Here is a 9011-nt window from a genome sequence, read left to right on the forward strand (position 1 = left end):
GGTTTTCTCCGAAATCACCCGGAACACTTCCGGTGTCCGAATATAGTCGTCCAATATATCAATCTTTATGTATCGACCATTTCGAGACTCCTCGTCATGTCCGTGATCACATCCGGGACTCCGAACAAACTTCGGTACATCAAAACTTATAAACTCATAATAAAACTGTCATCGTAACGTTAAGCGTGCGGACCCTACGGGTTCGAGAACTATGTAGACATGACCTAGAACCATTCTCGGTCAATAACCAATAGCGGGACCTGGATGCCCATATTTGTTCCTACATATTCTACGAAGATCTTTATCGGTCAAACCGCATAACAACATACGTTGTTCCCTTTGTCATCGGTATGTTACTTGCCCGAGATTTGATCGTCGGTATCCAATACCTAGTTCAATCTCGTTACCGGCAAGTCTCTTTACTCGTTCTGTAACACATCATCTTATAACTAACTCATTAGTTACAATGCTTGCAAGGCTTAGGTAATGAGTATTACCGAGAGGGCCCAGAGATACCTCTCCGACAATCGTAGTGACAAAACCTAATCTCGAATTATGCCAACCCAACATGTACCTTCGGAAACACCTGTAGAGCACCTTTATAATCACCCAGTTACGTTGTGACGTTTGGTAGCACACAAAGTGTTCTTCCGGTAAACGGGAGTTGCATAATCTCATAGTTACAGGAACATGTATAAGTCATGAAGAAAGCAATAGCAACATACTAAACGATCAAGTGCTAGGCTAACGGAATGGGTCATGTCAATCACATCATTCTCCTAATGATGTGATCCCGTTAATCAAATGACAACTCATGTCTATGGCTAGGAAACTTAACCATCTTTGATTCACGAGCTAGTCAAGTAGAGGCATACTAGTGACACTATGTTTGTCTATGTACTCACACATGTATTATGTTTCCGGTTAATACAATTCTAGCATGAATAATAAACATTTATCATGATATAAGGAAATAAATAATAACTATATTATTCCTCTAGGGCATATTTCCTTCACTACCGGGACGAACCACGTTGGCTAGATTCAACGGGGTACAACATCAGGCCAGTCCTGCGTGACATAGTCACAATTATGGGCAAGGTCGAACCCCACCCTTAGAGTGGAAATCATACCGCTGCTGGAATAGCGAGTCGTGCATGTTTATCAAATTTTGATTCGGCAGCCAACTACCCAGACACCAATTGAGGAGTCCGAGCTACTCTATGGCATGATATCCTGGTTCAGCCAGGCTCCAATCAGGCACCCGCGGTTCAACCACAACAGTACATGCAGCTGCCTTTAAGCATTTGTCTTCACAGACTAACTCTGGCGCAGAACAGGACTGGCAACGCGGAATCAGCTCGGACGCACAAGGTAGGAACACATAAGGCAGTCCGGATACACCTCAGATCCACACACAGCCTCCTCCAGTCCGGCCACGACAGGTTCCGCCAAAAACACTTCTTTTCATAAGCATAAACCGCACTCATATGCGTAGACATGTCACTCTACTACAATCTGTAGACTTAAATAACACTTACCGGCCGTCGTTTCTCATTGACGCCTTTTTGTCACAAATGGCACCCACGCCTCGTGTTATGCCCCATTATGCCAGGGGCTTCATAGTACTCATGATATGGCAACAAAGTCCGACCACCTTTTCGGTCGCTCGTCACCCCGAACTTATAGCACTATATGCATCAGCTCCGAATCATGTCTTGGGTCATTAGTTGGGTTTGCCCGGCTCCCATGTTTTGGTACCTTACGTTCTGCTCCATCGGCTAAGGTAGCGTTGGGAGAACTACTGCAATTGTGTCCCGGTTCTTCCGAACGAGCACCTCATTAGAGAAAGCCGAAAACTGACTATCATGATACAGCGAGAGCTGGTCAGCTGTTCGAGAGGTTGTAAAATCTTTAAAGATTTATTCCGCATAATGCCATTATAAATGCAAAGTGCGACGGATCGGTCTTCCGATCAGCCGCCGATAGAGCCCCTAGTACGGTCTTCCGAACACTAGGGGTTGCGCCCACCATACTCGAATTCTTATGGCTAAGTGAGAGTGATAAAGCCCTATAGTCTGATTGCCTGGTTCGCGGTGAGGAACACCTCCTTAAAAGGACCCAACAATGGGATAAAGAGTGTTCAGGTATGTCCCGAACACCCCCGTACTTACGTGGGGGCAAAAGCCGATGACTGGCCAACTCTCAGGATTTATATACACTAAACAGACGCACAAGAAGAACAAACATTCAAATAAACATGCAATAAATAATAAAAGTGACGTTATCCCATATTAAAAAGAATGGCAAGACTGCCTTCAGGGAAATATAGTGTCTTTAGTACACTGATCCGCCACAAGGCGGGCTCCTTTCAGGACACCTTCGTAGTATAACTCGGGTTTGAGATGCTCCTTACCCTCCGGTGGTCCCTCAGTCATCAACTTCTCAGCATCAAGCTTCCCCCAGTGCACCTTCGCACGAGCAAACGTCATGCGTGCATCCTCTATGCAGACCAATCGCTTAATGACATCGAGCCGAGGGCAAGCACCACAATCCGCTTCACGAGTCCGAAGTAACTGCTTGGAATTGGCTCCACGGGCCACAGCCGGACAACCAAGTCCTTCATGGCTAGTTCAGCCGCCTGGTGCAGTTCGACCAGCTGCTTCAGCTGATCAATAAATGGCACCGGATAATTCGGCGCCAAATACTGCGACCAGAAATGCTTCTCTGCAGACTTCTTCTCCTCAGTCTGGTAGAATTGGGCAGCATCTGATATGCTGCGCGGTAGATCCGCAAACGCCCCTGGAGAAACAAGAATTCAGCTTGTCGCTTAGAGTTCCTCCCATTACTATGTAAAAATAACCTTGAGTACAAAAGGCCTTACCATCCGCAACCTTCCGGGCCTCCTGAATGTCCCTCAGGGCACCTCGGGCTTCTTCCCGAGCATCCACTGCGGCTTGGAGAGCTTGGGCAAGTTCGGATTCCTTCCCTGCTAGACCCTGCTCAAAGCCCTCGCTTTTCTTCACGGCCTCCTGGAGCTCTCGCTCAGCTTCAATGACCCTGGCCTCGTGCTTCTCACGAAGAGCCTGTTCGGCGGCGGCCTTATTGTCGGCTTCGGCCACAGCCTTCTTCAGGGCCTCAATTTCGGCACTCCCCCCTAGAGCATACAATGCAAATATTTTCGGCAGGCACAACTTCTAATTCGTGCTCAACTTAGCACAAGGTTTCGACATACCTTGCTTGTCCTCCAACTGCTTCTTCACGCGGCCAAGTTCCTCTTCGACCCGTTCCAGACGCTGCTTTAGTCCGGACACCTCCGCACTATGAGCGGCGGTCGTCTCTGCGGACGCCTGTTTTCAAACAAAGGGATACACGTCATTAACTGAGTCTCCTACACAACGGAAAAATTTGATCCCCTGTCTGGCTTTATTTCGCCGGACAGTGCATCAGGGGCTATTACTCATATTATGACAATCTCCCAAAGGTTTCTTAAAAACATACCGCAAAGCCCTTTATAAGCACCCATGAGGGCACGATGTTCATCGACGGTAGACGCGCTTCTTAGCACTGTCGATAGGCCGCCCGGCAGCTCTGCTTGGACAGAGGTCACTGGCGGAGTACGCAAGCCTCCCCCCGTCAAAGGTGGCTGCTCTCCCGATCCTGGAGCTTTAAAGGTCTCCAGGACCGTGTCCCGCTGCGATCCAAACCTAAGATCGCCCCCGCCATCAACACGCATGGGAGCCGCTGCTCCCGTGTATCCGGCCCCAGGGATACGCCCCCCTGGTTCAGGTCCCACTGAGACGACACCTCGGTGCCACGTCTAGGCTTCGGGGAAGGGGCCTCTGGAGGCGTCTCGCTCGTCAGGGCATCTGAGCTCAACGAATCCCCTGATGAGGACTATCCGGCGTGGGACCTCGCCGGGCTGTACAAAATATGGCGACAATTAAAACTACTAGTTGACCCGTTGCGCCAAATGGCGCAGAGACCCGCTAAAGCCATGTTGTCGATGAAAATAGTTTCATTTTGCAAGGATCATGTGTTAAACCATGCTATATTGAAAATATGTTTATCATGTTGTGGAATCTGAGTTTGGAAAAAGAAAATATTTGTATAACATGTACAGACCAGATAAGCAAGCATTGTTTTAGTTTTAAATATGGTCATCATGATGAGAAACCTAAGCTAAAAAAGACATTTGTATAAGATGTATATACCAGTTATGGATGTATTTTTAGCAGTGTTTGCACCAAACTCTTATTTTCCATGTGCACGAAGAAAAAAGAACCTCTTTGTGTTGTGTGTATGGAGGCATAGATATTCGAATGGCCCATATGTTACATGGCCTAACCCACAAACAACAATGTTGTGGCCTGTCAGGAGTAGAATATTGAAGTGGCAGGGATAGCATCCACCGAACCTGTTTATCCCATTTTCTTCATCGGTTCCTCAGTTGGGCGAGAGAAGCATTTCAAGTGAGATTTCTTCTTTCCTTTGATTTCGGATTTCTCTGCATGCATGGATTTAGTTCTCATTTATCTGGATCGTGCATTTCCCCTCTTTCTATGCCGATTTTTACTCCTCCTGTGTCTTTTTTTAAGCATGGTAGATCTTGTGCTATAATTCTTTCTATTTAGGTATGTATACAGATGCAAACAAATCGTTATTCCAATGGTTATTGGTGTATAGGTTGATTAGGTTGCGATTCGATCTTGCTTTTTCAACCGCATTTCCATGGGTATATGATGTGCCAGATTTTTACGCTGGCATATTAATGACCTAGGCTGTTTTGATTGAAAATCCATGATTCAATAGGTTTCTCTCGCCCAACAGCTGTTTTGATGGAAGTGCTGATAGTATCGGACGGCAACTCAGACGAAAGTGCCGATAGCTTCTCCAATGTCCGGCAAATTCCAGTGGCTGATGAACTGTATACAACATAATATTTCAAATGTATATGTAAGACTGATCAAATTTCACCAAAGAAGCATTGGGTCATCCAGAAAATGCGAGCTATCATCTTATTTTGCAAAACCATACCAAGTTCCAACTCTTACAAATATAGAGGTAACCCAACTTTCACATGCTTAGACTCTTGACAGACATGCAACTACATGGCAATTCCTGATGCACCGTCAGACCTGTGATATAGGGATAGCCACCCTATCCTCAATTATTTCCACATTCTACACATAGGTTAAAGGTCGGGAGAAACAGTCCAATGATGGCGCTACAAAGGGCATTGTAATCAACATTGTATTGTGTACGGTGTCTTCGGTGAGTATGATCTCTGGTAAAATATTATATTCATTGCTCATTTAGTTAAGAACTAATATTGTAACAATTTGTGCTTAGCATTTTATAGCAGCCAAAAGAAGTAGCAATATACATTTATAATTGGAACAACCCCTCTGGTTTGCAAAATCAAAAAAGGTCACTTTAAATCAATAACCAAAAACAGTATGGGAAACCAAGTATGCCACTGATGATTTATTTCACATACGAATGAAAAATAACAAGAATTCGAGACACATAATTATATCTGAACTTAACAATGAGCTTTACTCAATAGAAGTGTGTACAGCCGGTCGTATTATCTTCCAATCAGAACCAAATAAGGTTGGTTGCACAAACAAATAAAGAAATAGCTTGACCAAAGTTCTCCTTTAGCAGGTCCTATTATCTAATTTCCTAAAAATGCAGAATATATTTCTACACTCGTAACATCAAAATGCAAGTTTCGTTCAACAAAATCTTCTGATAGCTTCTTCATCTACCCTTCTTCATGAAATCCGCAAACACGGTGTCTAGCTAAAAACATAGATTATGAAATCAAAATCAGAGACACGGGAGTAAAGAGGTAAAGAGAAAGGAGCACTTAACAGAGATTTGTTGTGGGCTGACTATTGATGCTGCCGTAGGATTGTTTGGCCCCACACCATTGCATCTATATCATCTCACGCTGTTTGTTGACACTGCATATACTTCAATACTTTAGCTCGTCAAAACCAAATAAGCATGGTTGCAATAATGACATATTTTACCAAAGATCTCCTTTAGCCGGTCGTATTATCTTCCAACCAGGACCAAATAAGGTTGGTTGCACAAACAAATAAAGAAATAGCTTAACCAAAGTTCTCCTTTAGCAGGTCCTATTATCTAATTTCCTAAAAATGCAGAATATATTTCTACACTCGTAACATCAGAATGCAAGTTTCGTTCAACAAAATCTTCTGATAGCTTCTTCATCTGCCCTTCTTTATGAAATCCGCAAACACGGTGTCTAGCTAAGAACATAGGCTATGACATCAAAATCAGAGACACGGGAGTAAAGAGGTAAAGAGAAAGGAGCACTTAACAGAGATTTATCGTGGGATAACTATTGCTGCTGCCGTAGGATTGTTTGGCCCCACCATTGCAGCCATCGCATCTCACAATGTTTGTTGACACTGCATATAGTTCAATGGATAGGCACTGTAAAACAAGGTCTAGTTGAAAACTGCATATAGTTCAATGGATAGGAACTGTAAAAAGAAGCTAACTAATCCGGATGTCCTTTGTCCTCTGAAAAGAAAAATGGGGAAAGTTTCAAGACATGAAACATCAGTTTTGGAAAAGCAATTGGCTGGCATCCTTTCAGGTTCGACCTGCAGAAATGATATTAGACAGAGGTCCCGTACTTGATGAGTTCACAACTGGTTGAATTTTGTAGATTTGTTCTTCACAATGATAAAAAATAAAGGGAAAAATCTGTAGACTGTTGTCACAAATCCAGGATAGTATTATCAAGGTTCAGAAAAAGCAAATCATGACAACATAACTGAAGATATATATACTAAAAACCTATAAAGTTTCTAGCTAAGTCGTCCAATGCCTAATCTACATGGACTGGAAACGGAATCACGCTCGATGCTCAGTCCTCAATAACGACTCATATATGTAGGTAAGACCAGACTATCTCGGTCCTTCTTCTCTACCAGATCAAATCTCACAATATATGCCGAGTACAACCTGCTATAAATATAGCACAAGGGGCGCATACCCTGAATATATGAGCTATTCGTGATTGCCTAGTGCCTTGAAAGAAACCCTGTGGCCTTTATGCCCAAAATTGGGAATATCCCTCCACATGCAGCCCAGAACGGCGAGGTAGAGCACAATGTATATTTTCAAACAATCACTTGTATTTTTATCATGCAAACTGGCAGAAGGCCCTCCTATGGGTAAGCATACAAAGGGGTGCCACTGCAAGAGATCTGAGTGCCTGAAGAAATACTGTGAGTGCTTTAATCTAGTATTCTATGTTCAGAGAACTGCCGTATCACCCAGCGGCACCTTGTGTATGCACATCATATGCAGAATTCTGCTATAATGGGTATTAGTCGGCCATCTGTGGCTCTTTCTCATGCAGCAGAAAAGCTCACCAATCTCTCAGTGGATTCATTAGGCAGAGATCAGCTCATCAGTCAAAATGATTGTTCACAAGTAATTCTTTTTTCCAAGATCCTTTCTGTAATTTTCATTTTTTTCAAAAAGGCTTTCATAATTTTCATGACTTCTGCCTACGTTATGTGGACTTAGAAAATAATTTCAGGTATAAAATATAGCAGCTAAGAACATGTGGCGTCTTACGGATAACCGACTTAATATTTATGATTGGTAGCTCAAATGCTAGAAAATATCATTCAGTTAAAATAAAAGGTCAACAAAAGTTGAAAATCTGGTTATTAACATATACTTCTGTTTTTTCCCGTCTCAGGTGACTTCGTCTTTGCTCACTCCTGTTCCTATAGAAAGCACTCAAAGTATTGTCAAATTAGGGCCGCAAAGAGTTACATTTTGAAACTAATGTTTTGGACTGGGTATTAGAGATAAATTATATGAGTATAAGTTATCTAGAGCAGAAGGTCAGTATAGATACTTCTCTGCTGAGTGGACGCAAGGACAGCCAAAGACATAATTAAACGGTGTTGAGAAGTTGAACAGTTGGGCCACCAGTCTGCCACATTTCTTGGGCTCGACAGCTTAGTCAAAGGTGACGACAATCCATTCCACTTCAGACAACTCTGTCATGTCACAATTGCCATCGCATGTCAACAGGAGCAGAGCAATCCTAGTATATTAATTTTCATAAACTCATGCTTCTAAGTAGATCAATCCAAATCATGTGTAGCAAAACAAGTATAAAGTAAGACAAAAAAGATTCAAAGTAGACCAATGCATACTGACTGGCAAAAATACTCACAGTTAGTGCCATGCATAATACATAATGCACCCAGATAATAAAGAAGAGACCAAATCTCTTTATGAATTTTTTATACTGACGAAGGCGGAGTTGAATGCTGAATTAAAAACCCTTTGTAAACTAAAGAGCACTGGTAGTGAATCAAACCTAACATTGACATTGTTGTGAATTATCGTCTAAATCTTGCTAATTCAGAAGGGAATAACATTAAGTACGATGCAGACATGTACAAAAGCAAATTTAATCCATATATCAAACAGCTTTGCATAGCACATTGACCAATCAGAGAGAGTGTGAAATAAGTACAGGAAGAAGGGAAGATTCAGAATCAGATCAATTCCCTGAGTATCAATCGCACTTGCTGCGATTTATTCTGAGTACTTCATCTCGCTGTGTTGGATGATGCAGCTTCACTGAAATTGACAGAGAGCGGACAGAACTTAGGTGGCCAAAATATGTACAGGAGATCAAAACCTAGGAAAAGAGAAAGGATGTAGAGGCAAATCTGAACCACCTCAAGGTCTTTCTCCTGCTGCTCCGGTGGGCGACCCTCCCTCAACCGTTGACCTCGGCCGCATTCGATGCTCCACCAATCCCTGCTGCTTCTTCCAGAGGCAGAGGCGGCGCCTCTCATGGCGCTAAGGAGGTGAGGACGCGCTGGCGCGACGAGTCAACCAGCCAACCGCCGCGGGGAGGAGGACGGTGTGCGAGCTGTCACCCTTCTCCTTCTCCCTGCTGCTTGTCCTCCTCGCCAGCCACCTCCTTCCCC

The 9011-nt window shown here is 43.5% G+C and overlaps 1 long non-coding RNA gene across 1 annotated transcript; it reads right to left on the bottom strand.

Annotated features, from left to right (window-relative positions):
* Nucleotides 1-5533: 5533 nt before the first annotated feature.
* Nucleotides 5534-9002, bottom strand: LOC119308229. Its single transcript, XR_005149938.1, has 2 exons — nucleotides 8757-9002; nucleotides 5534-8655 (listed from the first exon to the last, which is right to left on the bottom strand). It is a non-coding gene; the product is annotated as an uncharacterized LOC119308229 (long non-coding RNA).
* Nucleotides 9003-9011: the final 9 nt, after the last annotated feature.

The sequence above is a fragment of the Triticum dicoccoides genome, chromosome 5B (genome assembly GCF_002162155.2).
Source record: "Triticum dicoccoides isolate Atlit2015 ecotype Zavitan chromosome 5B, WEW_v2.0, whole genome shotgun sequence".
Lineage (NCBI taxonomy): Eukaryota > Viridiplantae > Streptophyta > Magnoliopsida > Poales > Poaceae > Triticum > Triticum dicoccoides.